Below are 13,446 nucleotides of genomic sequence, written 5' to 3'. Positions count from 1 at the left end.
GGACGGAGGGAGTGGTTCTGGGGATACTGCGAAGATGTGGATGTGGTGAGCCCATAGTCCGCTCAAGAGATGTGCTACTCCTCACTCCCGTATAGATTCAAGAGAGGGTGGCTCAGGTGGTTATTGTGGAGGTATCGATGCGGTATCTCGGTCTCATTGTTCTGCTGGAGTTGCGTCACCTGCAGGATTTGTCACACCTATGGGGACGTCTACTCCAGTCACTCCAAGCTTTTGCTCAGCCGTCTGCAGGTGGCATCCCTATGGGTACTTATCTAAGAGATACCACCCACGTGGGTATACCAGATGTACAGGGGTCTCTTGGATATGCCCAGGAGTGTAGTCGTAGGTGGGAAAGGACACATCTTAGCCATACCCTAGAGGGGTATGATACCTTGTAGATGATAGGACATGAGCTATCATCATGAATGATGAGGGAAGGAGGGTGATGGCTCGTATGAGAGAGTTGTGCCAACAAGTTTTTTGGCACAGCATCTTGGATCATTAAAAGAACATATCATAGGGGAGCAAGGACTATATATTAGCATCCTTGCGTGAGGAGTTTTCGATATCCACTGTAGCAGATAGGTTTTCTACATGCTAGATGATGGAGTGCTTATGTGCATACATGTCACATAGATGACCGGACGTATACAAGGCACGTAAGAGTGGGGCCTCAAAGCTCGAGTGGCTAGACGTAGATGACTGGCATCGACTCAGGGAGGAGGCTACAGATTCTCTAGGACGTTGGAGACAACAGTGCGAGGTATCAAGGGCATGATTGGAGGCAGAAGTGGTCCATCATCTTGGGAGTGGCAGCCACATGACTTATCTAGAGAACTTTGTAAGTTTTTCTTTGTTCTTCTCGCTTATTTTTTTGCAATATTGCTCGTATTGACAATCATGTTTCTAATAGTTGTATTTGTTTTCTTTGTAGTACTCCATTACAAACTGCAATCCCACTGGCTTAGAGACTCGATATGCAGAGAGACACGGTCTCACTGCATTGATCGATAGATTGTATGCATGCGGTGGCCCAGTAAGTCACTCATCTTCCTTGTTCGTAGTTACTATTTTTAATTAAAATGCATTATTGTATGGTGGACTGATGTGTAGTTGTTTCTTTTTTTACAAAGTCCGTTCAATGCTTCTTTGTATTGAGATGAGCTTTCCAATGGCGAGGATCTATAGCTTGCGCTTAGATTCGTGGAGCACACATCCTCTTCTTTTTTGGTCCTGTGATTTATGTAGGCATTTTCTATGCACTATGTTATTATCATCCTTTGTATATTGCCATGATTCCATGAGCGCTTTCATTAAGTGATCTTGTATTTATTTTATGTATCGGTCTTGTGGATTCAAGTACACTTTGCCTTCATTTTGATGACCATTGTACACTTTACATGTAATCCATTTGTAGTGTCGCAAATTTATTGCACACATTGCTATTAGCATCACAATTTGCATCGCAAACCATCAGTATTGGCGTCGCTATTTGCATCGCAAATAACGATACCAATAACGACGCAAATAGTGATACCAATAGCAACGGTTCTATGGAGATGCTAATACCAATGTGTTTAGCGACAAAGGGGGACTATTTTTTTGGTGAACATTTTTGTTCCTTTAAATGTCGGTATGAGGCCTGTATCTTGCAGTGTTCTTTAATCCATTTGATGCAAAACCCAACCTTTTGTTGGTATAGCCACTGCAACGATAACTCTTATAGTTTTCATCTTTGCCACTGGAGTAAATGTCTCCTTATAATCAATCCCATAAGCCTGTGCATAACCTTTGACAACCAATCTTGCCTTATACCTACTCACACTACCATCTACATTATGTTTTACTTTGTAAATCCACTTGCAACCATGTAACGTTGGTTCCCTTATGTAATGGCACAAAATCCCAACTCTAATTTACATCTAATGCAACCATTTCTTCATCCATGGCTTTCTTTTAATGCACATGACCAATAGCTTTCTTAAAATAAGTGGTCTCAAACTAATTTTATAACCTTCACCATATATGCATAATGGTGAGCAACATAATTATCATATTTCAACCTATTTAAAGGATACCTTACTCTTGTTGATCTCCACACTTGCGAAGAACTATGTGATCCTTTTGCATCAGTCTCGGTTTTCCTTACACCAAGTGTACAAACAATTGGAATACCAAAGTTCTCATTCATACTTTGATCTAAGCTACCAGACTCACCATCTACATGTGAATAGCTTGCATAAACATCTTGAGGGGGTCCACCTATAAGAAATCATCTATATAACATGGGTTCAAAGGATATCAAGAAATACTTTTTCTTTACATTCTATAAACCTTAAAATGACCCCTTTTACTTTACTAAATTTATAAAAAAAATTCATTTAATTGCTATTTAAGAGGACTCTTCTCACCCACTCAGTGTATGTGTCTATGGACCCACATTTTCTACAATCACATTTTCTTTTGAATCATCTACAATACAACTTGTTTTTTAGTGGCATATCAACTATTTATCTTATCAAGCACAATGACTTTGCTCACTTGTAACTTGCACGTAACTGGATTATAACACTTGTAACCCTTTTGCTCAAGGGAATAGTCCATAAATACATACTTTTCAACTGTTGGATTCAACTTCTTTCTTAGCCCATCAAGAACATGTACATATGCAACTCATTCAAATATCTTAACATGTGACAAATCTGGTCTTTTGTTAGTAAACTTCTCCTCCGGTGTCTCATCATGCATTGCAACAATGAAAGTCTTGTTCATAATATACAAAGCTATAGAGGCTTGTCAATAATATACAGAGCTGTAGAGACAGCTTTAGTCCAATAATAATGAGGCATGTTCTTTTTAGCCATCAAGGCTCATGCAATTTTTACAATGTGCCTATTCTTTCTTTCAGCAACGCCATTCTATTTTGCACAATGTACCTGCATATTTAAATTGCCTTTGAATTCTATGCTATTTCAAAAAATTACTTAATTCATTGGAAAGATACTCTCCCTCTCCATCTGACCTTAGGTACTTAATTTGCACACTTGTTTGTTTCTCAGTAAAAAATTTTAAAATCTTGAAAGTGAAAGAATATCGGCGCTTTTCTCCCTCATGAAGTATATCCATACTTTCCTTGCATGATCATCAATAAAGGTTATATAATACTTACATCGAGCCATTATTGATGCAATATTTGTAGGACTCCATATATCTGAATATACAACATCAAGTAAATGCATGCTTGTATATCTATCATGAAGAAATGCATGCCTTGCTTATTTTTGAAGTTGGCATACTTCACACACTTTTTGCATATCAGCCATCTTGAACTTAGGCAAGACTATCACAATTTCATGTGACTACATATTTTTCAACCATTGCAGATTTACATGACCAATATGTTTATACTAAATCTCCATATCAGACCAAACTCCTGCACCTTGTGCAAAGATAGCCGTCTTTAGCTTCACTACATTTATATCCAAGGTAAACATCCTTCCCATATGCTTGCCTTTTGCAACTATTTAACGTCCATTTCTAAAATATTATATGAAGCAAATATTTTAAATTTTTTTTTTTTGCAATCCCTGCTCGAAACAAAAAATCAAGTTCTTTGTGATGTAAGATACATGTAGCACATCAACCAAACACTTAACTTTTCTATCTTGCATAGACAATGGGTCACTCCCAACATGAGCAATAGGATATGCTATATTAGTGACATGGATTCTAACTCCTCTTGCATGGTATGCATGTAATGTACATCTTGCTGAGATTTGTCCAAGGAAGTAGGCTCCATTGTACATCAAAATCCACAAATCTACCTTTATTAACAACCTTCTAATTTAGGTAAAATGCTATAGGTAGTATTGAACTTAGCATATAAGCATTACCCATAATATTTGATAGTATCCAAATATAGTGTGCCATACCTAACATCTACAACTTGTTTGCAAAATGACAAGGTTTGTAGAGTTTGTGAATCTTACCAAATTTGCATACAAATAGCCCCTCAAACTCTTGAAGAGAGGCCAAAATACACCCAAAATACAAATCTGACCACATAGGTTCCTTCTAGAGATCTACAACACTCCATTGAGCACTTTAAGCTCATGATGATGGCTCATCAATCAGAGATCTTATCAGAGAGATCTCCACAAGTGTACTCCAAAAAAGGGCTCCTTACTTATACATTACTTTGATGCCATGAAATGAGGGGGGAGAGGGAGAGGGAGCTTGATCACTTGCAAGACACAAAATACATGGAGAGAATGTACACAAGATAGGAAGTTGATACCCTAGTCTTTATTTTTCCTTCTCTTCTTCACTCTATAAGTTTACCAAGAATAAGAGAGAATACAACATACATAATATACAAGTGATCCATAGTGTGAACACGCTAAGTAGAAAGATGACTAGATAGATAACCCTTAATCTAGGTAGGTGGGCTAGCTGATATCCAAGGAGCAAAGTATCACTGGAATGATATGTTGATACAAGTATCAACCACATCAATGATATAAATGTGAAAATGGTCATCCGGGTACATGCGTGTCAGCTCGTGTTGAGCTTGATATATCAACAATTTTATGGCTAGTAGACTATGTGGGTGTAGTACTGTAGAATCACTAGCATATTCTCCATGTTAGTCACCTAACACACTAGTGAGAGTAAAGTCTTCCTACATCACTAAGACATATAGTGGATACTAGCTCATGTACAACTTAGCGTCTCAACAAATGCTATGCCGTTTTTATTCTATTTGTTTACTTACCCTTGAAATAACTTTACATAGATGTGCATATTGATGCATGTAGCCAGTAAAATGCATAAATATAGTGATGTGCATGGATACGCATGCTGGCAAACATGTAGTGTTATATTTGTTCTTTTTCTTCTATGCATTGTTTGTGTATGCATATACAAAGATGCAAGGAAGCAAGAAGGAAGAAATATCTAAACAAGTGACAACTTTTTTTTTCTTTCATCTCTTTTTCGTTTTGGAAATGAGGTTATTATTATTTTGTATTTAATGTTCATTTGCATTTCTTTTAAGTTTCTAGAACATGGAGGTACACATATTTGTATATATTGAAGTTGGCACCACATTGCCTAGTATTATCATGTCTTGCATGTTTGATAATACACTATAAACAAAGATGGAGGACCATGACAAGGAGCAAAATGTTGCTCTTACACAACATACGATGCTTATGTTGTTGTGAGGGGATGCACATCTCTCTCTATATCATGCATTTCTTGGGGAGCGAGCCCTATGTGCACCATCAAGGTATACACCTTGAGAATGCCTCTAATGAAGTTGTAGGATTTATAATGTATTTTGAGCACATATCCTATTTCTTTTTCATAAGGCAAGCATAATATCTTGCATTTTATAATCATATTAGTACATCAATCAAGAATCTTACTTTATACCAATTTAATTGGTTCATTTTGAGTTCATTTAGTATATTGGTTAAAAGGTGCATGTTAATATCTAAAGGAGAAAACCTAGGGAGCTTCTCTTTGCATTTGGAGTTGCAACAATTCTACAATGTACAACTCCCTTTTTTTTTCTTTGAGTATCATGTGCACTTATAAGCGCATATAAGTATGTAAATGTGTGCATATTGTAATAAAGCATAAATGGCTTAGTCTAGGGTAAGTATAAAAGGTGGAGGTGTGACATGTGAATCATCCTTTTGCCATTTTACAAACATTACTTGTTTGAGGTCTCAACCTCCCACCATCTAAGAGGGTGAATACTCTTGGCCACCATAGCTTGGGGTGCATACCTTGCTGCAGCCTCTCATCATTTGATTCTCAACCAACATTGGTAATACCATTTCTTGCTAAGCCACCTTGGCTATGGCTTCTTGGCATTTTATGTATATTTCTTGTATTTTCAGTTTAAAAGCTTGCTGTGGAATTTAGCTTTATTACATTGGTGTATCAGAGCCTTGCTTTGATCCAAGGCAGGCTTTAATTCCATCATTTTCATGATTATGATCTTGTTGGGGAGGTCATTTTCATGGAAGATCTAGTTACAGATTTTGGTTGTTGTGTCAAGTCTAACTGCAAGACTTCCACAGTTAGCCATGGCTATAGTTGAAGACATTATGGAGGTTATTGGCAAAAAAATGGTGGTCTTCTTGCTATTTTAAACAAGTCAACATCAAATTAAAGCCATGTTTTGGAGCCTTCCTTGTCAAAAGAGAAGGGGATTGGTGTTCCAGACAACTACAATAGCTTCTCTTTTGAGATCCAAGGTTTCTCACTTTCTTTTCTCCTCATTGCTGAAGCTTCCATGGAGGTTCTTTGACCTAATCTTCACTTCGTGATCTAATCTCTCTCAATGACCTACAAAGCATAATTTCTTGCATCTCAACGAGCAAAGGGAGCACCATTTTGCAAGTCAAAATTCAAGGGGGAGGGACTGGGGCTTCTAACTTCCTTGAACGGTCATCTAAAGCCTCTCCATCAAGCGTTGAAGTTTCAGAGTTGCAGGAGGTGCCTCCTTAACATAAGGCAGGTTTGAGTTCGCCATCCTCACAAAACTAGTGTCCCCAGACATAGAATGCAAGATTGGAGGAGGCGGCTCCTTAACATAAGGCACGTTTATTTTTTCGATTTTCAAACTTCAGGGAGAAGCCCCCATACTGCTTTTTGGCTACAGAAACTCTGAGATATTCCATGTTTACCACTGGAAGCATATCCTCCTCTGTAAGTCGTGCAAGCTTCATCCACTGTTGCCTTTTTGCTGCATCGAGTTTTTTTGAATGGAACACAGCAAATACCATCAGCTGCTGCAAGAGGATGACTAAAGAGCACTACATTGAAGATGATGGGATGGAGAAGAACGGTAGGTAGAAGAGAAGATCGGCTACTAGTGGAGCTGTGGAGGCTGAGTATCATATATTATGTTCGAGCCGTATTTGCAATAATGCTCGTAAGCTATTAACCTTGGATGATTGAATCTCAAATGGCAAGAGCATCAGACCTGTTGCCATTCAACGCATTTTACACAGAATAGGATTGCAATTGTCATCATTCCTATATCTCCAATAGCACCTTCAACGGCCTTTTAATCTTTCATTCCTATTTCGTTTTGATCGTTCGGGTAGAGCTGCAACAGAAAACTCCCGTGGCCTTGTTGGCCTCGGTGAACTACCAAATGTTGCTACTGGGGTGAATGTTCAAGTCGACTGGAACAGCTAGATGTTGCTACTATGGTGAACGTTCAAGTCAACTAGAAGGAGACACAGGAGGCTCATATCATCAAAGCTTGCATAGGAGGCTCATCAAAGCCACAAAGGTCATCAACAACTTTCAACTCTTTCATCAATGCTTGTGTTGATGCAAGCTTTGCCGAGGAAGCCAATGGATTGAAGTAGGAGAGGGTTGTTGAAGATGTTGCTGCATAGATTTATCTACAGCAGCAGAGGGAAAAATCGGAGTGGTGAAGTAGGAGAGGCCATGGTTGTTGAAGATGTTGCTGCGTAGATTCATCTACAATAGCAGGGCAAAATCAGAGCGGTGAAGTAGGAGAGGCCAGGGCTGTTGAAGATGTTGTTTTGCAGATTCATCTATAGCAATCAAAGAAATAGAGAAGAAGTTGTTGACGATGAGGCCAGGGGTTACAAATTTCAGGTTCTTCCTTTTAGCCAGGCTCACTCCTAGGATCTATTGCAACAGTTCTGATAGGATCCGCACTTCCTCATGCTGAGACGGATCTAATCTTAGCCACAACTACCTTTCTATGGGATTTTAGTTGAGGTAGTTGCAACCTCAGCTACATCATTCTTCCTTGGGGTTCAAGCAACAACGTAGGATGGATCACAAGGTAGCAGTCCCATCTTATCAGTGGATTGTTAAAAGGATTTTCATACTTTAGAGGCTTTGAGTCAGATCTCCTATCAGATCTCAATTGTTCCCTTTTGACCAGATCTGCAACATAACCACCTGCTCTTCCTCGAAGCTTTGCCAAGAATGCTCGCACAGCTATAGCAAAACAGATGTGTTCAATATTAATGTGCACAAATATTGGCTTTGTTTGACTGTTTGGGGTCCACCAATAGTGGTAACATAATTGTCCTGATGCACTAGATCAAGAGCATCAGCTCGAACTATCACTATGTTAGATATGACATGCTTTTGGTGTGCAACTGAATGCCTTCTTCAAAGGTCTCATGTTCAGATTTGATGTTGGTGTTGAATGTACATATTTCTTTACTGTAGCAAATCGTGTTTGAAAGTAGTCTGAAGAGCTTTATGAAGCTCTAAGCAAGGTTACTTAAGCTTCAGAAAAGTTGTTTAGCAAGCAGGCACAACCCAACTTCCTACTTATTCACAACAGTCTTTACAATATTTTCATCAAGGTTCAGCACAACAACAGCAAGTTGCAATGCTTGGTGTACAGTAGCAAAAGCAGCAAATAGTACCTCATTCTGTTGTACAACAACAAAGTGTTCCTACAGCTGATCAGTGGTATCAACAGCAGTATCAAGAGTATTATCAGTGGTATGAACAATATCAATAGCAATATGAACAATATGAACAAATGCAGATTCAACAGCAGATGCTAGGTGATCGATACCATTGTTTGGACTGCACCGAAGATTATGAAGAATATGCAAGGTATCATGAGTACAATGAGCATTGGTATGACCAACAACATGCATACGATAGTGATGAGAACTCCATTGAATTGCAACATGCAAGTGAAAATCATGATATTTTTGGATAGCAACACCATGTTGATCATTATGTTTATGATCAGCTTCAAAAGCGAGAACACCCTTGCAGTCATTTTGGACACACTTCCATGAATGGGAATCAAGTGGGAAGGCCACAAGGAATTGAGAAAGGTTTCAACTCTTTTGATATGCATTCAAATGGACAGTCATACATGAATGGGAAGCAACATGCATATGATCATGATCTTGACTATGAGCAGCTGCAATCAAATGCTCCTACAGAAATTTAGCCATGGACAACAAGCACATGGTTATGGTTATCATTTGATAGATGGGGAAAATGTCCGTCAATTTTCTTTCAGTGGTGTACATGGCATCTACTTGTCAAGTCGTATCTTGGAAAACATAACTTCCAAGGGCCTATGTTATAAATGCAATGAGAAGAACACTCTTGGGCATGACAATGTATGCAAGGCAAAGCATATTAATGCATCAGTTGTTCTTGAGTTCCATACTCCTCATGGCATTGGAAGAAAGCTTATTCCTCATCATGGAAATGCAAAGGCAACTGATATGCTATAAGTCTAATGAACATTGGTCACTTCATCATGAGGGTTATTGCAGGAATAAACATTTTGCTGCAGCCATTATCTTGGAAGTCCCAATGGAAGATGTATATGTGGGGCAAGAACATGATAGTCATGGGCAGCAATAAGATGATGCCTATGCTAAAAATTGGGCTGAAGATGTGAGTGGGCAGCAAGGGAAAATTGCTCTAAATGCCATACATGTAACACATGTAGTTGACGAACAATCATGTATAGAAGAACAAGAAGAAGAAAATGTTTTTAGTGACCAAGATGAAGAACCAAGAGATGCAGCTGCAAATGAAGAGTAAGAGCATGTATATGTCAGTGAGGATCAAGAGGACTATGCAATCAACCAAGATGATGCATATGAAAATGAATCTAATGCTAAAGATGAAAGGGCTAAAGAAGATTCAATTGACCAAACAAGCATTGAGAATATGAAATCATTACATGATGATTTTTAACAGCTCATACCTCATGTAGATGATGACTTTCAGCAGCCTATTGATTATGATAATGATTCAGCAAGCTTTCTTCATGGTTATGGAGATGATACCTTGGATTATGAAGGTGTTGACGATAATGCTAGTGATTTTTCGTTCCCATATGATCCAGGGATTTACATGAATGCATCTATGGATTATGGACAGGATTTATCACATCCTTTTGAGCCTTGAGGTGATAATAACTTTTATGCAGAATACCTCATGTATGAAAGCTTTGATGATGGTTTATCCAAAAGCGGATCTTCAATAAATGGTCTTCATAGGATAGGAGTAACTGTCATGAAACAGAGAGTAGGGATGAATAGGGTAGCTGAAGTAAAAATGCCCATAACTTTTGGCTGAAGTGTGCAAATTCAGTGTTTGAGGTATAGATACGAAATAAAAAACCCAAGGAATAAACCTATACCCTCAAACCCATATTTTGATTGCATTAGGGCAATTCAATTCATCACATAATTTCTATACAGCAAGTTGTCTCATGTTCCAAGACACGTGAAATCATCCCAAAATCAAGCCGGATCATAAGGAATCCCAAAAAAACGGTTATCATCCATCAAAGCACCGCTAACCTCACCCGATCTACTTTACCTTCTTACATGTTTCCATCCTTGTATTCAATGTAATTTCAGCTTTGAGGAAAAATCTCTTTTAGGCTGGGATGGCTTGTAATAAAGCATAAGTCACTTTAGTCTAGAGTAGGCTAGGGTTAAGTATAAAAGGTGGAGATGTAACATGTGAGGAATCTTTTTTTTTGCCAACTTCAACAATACATGTTTTGAGGTTCCTTCCTCCCACCAACTAAGAGGGTGCATGCTCTTAGCCACCAAGATATGGGGTGCATACCATGTCCCACCTTGACATGAGGTGAATATTCATGTTGCAGCTTACATATTTGATTCTCAGCCTTCCATGGCAATATTACTTCAAGCTTAGCTATCTTGGCTATGGCTATTTTACAAACTTGGTGTATTTCTTGAAAGAATGGTATATGTCATGAATTTCCCCCTAAATTGACTTGCTGTGAGAACTAGTTTATTACATTGGTATGCATATAAGTATGCATAAAAACTTAGTCAGAGCACGTTTGAATGCAAGTTTAAAGCCCCTTGAAAAGTGCAATCGTAGCATATTTAAAAGTGCTTTAAAAATCATGCTTATTCTTCACTGAATAAATACAAGCCTTGATTCAAGTTTTTGATGCAAGCATTTACATCGTTCTATATGCGCTCATAATTTTTCTTAGACATTTGAGTAGCTTTGGAAATGGTATTATATGGGATTCGAGGTATGTTTTGCACAAACTCCTAGAGAATATCCCACAAGGTAAATGAAGATAAAGCTAAGCCCCTAGGAGAGTTGAGAGAGGTTCATGCTAGTACTCACACCAACTCTAAGAGATGATCTATCTTAAAACTATTGCTACTAAGATGTAGAGAATTAGGATGTGTGATTTGTTTTAAGGTTTATGAGTAGCACCTATCTTCCTTAAAGCTAAAGCATGTCCTAGCAAAGGTGCACATGCTACAAATAGCAAAGAAAGAAGGACCATAGTGAAATAGATGTTTTGACTATATGTAACATGGTATGGTTTGAAAGTCTAGTTGAAGAAATGTCAAAAGGTAAGACTTTGTAATGTTTTTCTAATATAATTTTTTGCACATATTATTAATGGGATCACCCCATCTCTTTGCCCAAATGTTGCTATCATATTCAAAGAGACTAAGAGATTTTTACAAAGCACCAAGATATGCAGCTTTTATTCTTGAATTTTGTTACATTTGAGACATAACCAAGGCTAGCATAAACTTAGGCCATATCCAAATTAGCAAGGATATAATTCCATAACTCTACTAGATTTTAACATTAAGTAAGATCACATAACAAATGTAAGAGTTCTATGATTTGATTTATGGTTGCAAATCTATAATGAAGATTTTTATTTTTTAACGCTTTCATCAAAATCCTTGTGCATCATGCTTCCTAATGATTTCTCTTTAATCCCAAAGTCAATGCATTATTTTCACTTTAATATACAATTAGTTTGAAGGGGGCCTAGTAAGCCGCCTTTTGTGTGCTTACATAAGAATTTGAACATTGCAATCTATTTGTTATCATGATTTCTTAGAAGTTCAACAACAAGCCGAGGAGCAAATTGATCGTCCACATTGGAATAAGCAGACCCAAATGCTCTTATAAATCACCTTTCACATGTGTTTAGGAAAGAAGTTGGAAGTTGCAACTGGTTTGTGGTGGTCATGGTTTGTGGTGGTGTAAGCTTGAGAACATAAAGGGAAGCATAATATATGTCCACATTTGAAACAAGCAAACCAAAATAGCTAGACTATATTATAGAGAAATTTGAACTTTATGGATGTTTTGTATGGGTGTATTTTCCAATGTAGAACATACTCATTTTATGGAACATCGGTGGTGGTCTAACATAAAAACTTTTACTAGGGTGGCAAATTGTAGATGAGGGAATCTTATTGTTTTGGAGAGTAGGTGTAAGGGCTATGCTAAATAAACTAAAGGTCAATTCTACCAAAGTCATCATAAAATATGTTGTAAACTATCATTTCTATATCCAAGTAGTTACTATGTAAAGCATTCATGGCACGCCTTCAATTGTAAATAATGGGCCCAATTGACTTGGTAACATTCTTGGGGCATATGTAATCATTAAAATTGATAAAGACTATCATGGATTAAGCAGAAAAAGCAACTTACTGTATTTTGCAAAAAGGGAGCACTATAGTACCACAATTGCAATCCATATATATTCTCTTTATTTAATTTGTATGTGTGTGTGAGATGCGTGATGCTTGTGCATAGAAGCAAGAAGACATTATGTACATCTAATAGAGGAGTTTTAGAATCATATGCAGTTGTATAAACTTTGTGGAAATCATCTAAAATGTTGTACATGAAAAAGCATTTTCAAGGAGTTGATGACCTGCTACTTAATTTGAATAATGTTGTTAGTGTGACATATCATTCATGCCATTTTGCTTTTAGAATTGGGATATTAGGTGAACAAGGTCGGTTGTTCACTATTCAAGCGCTAGAATCATGTGAGGTGTCTTAAAATCATCCCTTGGTTGGTTAACTTGCATTGGAATACGACTTACATGGAGGAGGGGATTCTTGACACCATCGTTGTTAGCTGCTTAATCTACCTTTGTATAAAAATTGCGGCTTTTATGGTTTCCCTTTTCACACTCGAGACCCTCCCCACCCAAGCCACGATCTTGAGAGTATAAATAAGCGCACTGTGATTAGTGGCGATATTTTGATTACTTGCACTTTCTTTACTCATAAGAACCACTTTCTTTAATTGCCTAATGCTATCAACAAATCTAGAGAGAATAAAGTCCATCTTTTCCCAGTATTTTAAAGGCGAGAAAGGATTGACTCTCGTGATAACACGAGCACTACATTGTCAAAGGCCGGGGGGTTCCAAAAGTCAAAAGAGATACGACGTTTGCCACCTGATTGGCTTTGGATACCCGACCCTGCCTTTAGGCGCTTGGGGGACAGAGAGAGAGAAAGATAAGGGGGGGTTCACATGCGGGCATGCGAGGGGGGGGTATCACGAAAGCGGGGGAATCGTATACAGGCTTCGCTTGATTGGGAAAGGACGAGATAAGGGCCGTT

This window comes from Lygodium microphyllum, chromosome 9 (assembly GCF_053477565.2).
Source record: "Lygodium microphyllum isolate KBCC chromosome 9, Lygodium_microphyllum_v1.1.10, whole genome shotgun sequence".
Taxonomy (NCBI): domain Eukaryota; kingdom Viridiplantae; phylum Streptophyta; class Polypodiopsida; order Schizaeales; family Lygodiaceae; genus Lygodium; species Lygodium microphyllum.
This window is presented reverse-complemented; position numbering follows the sequence as displayed.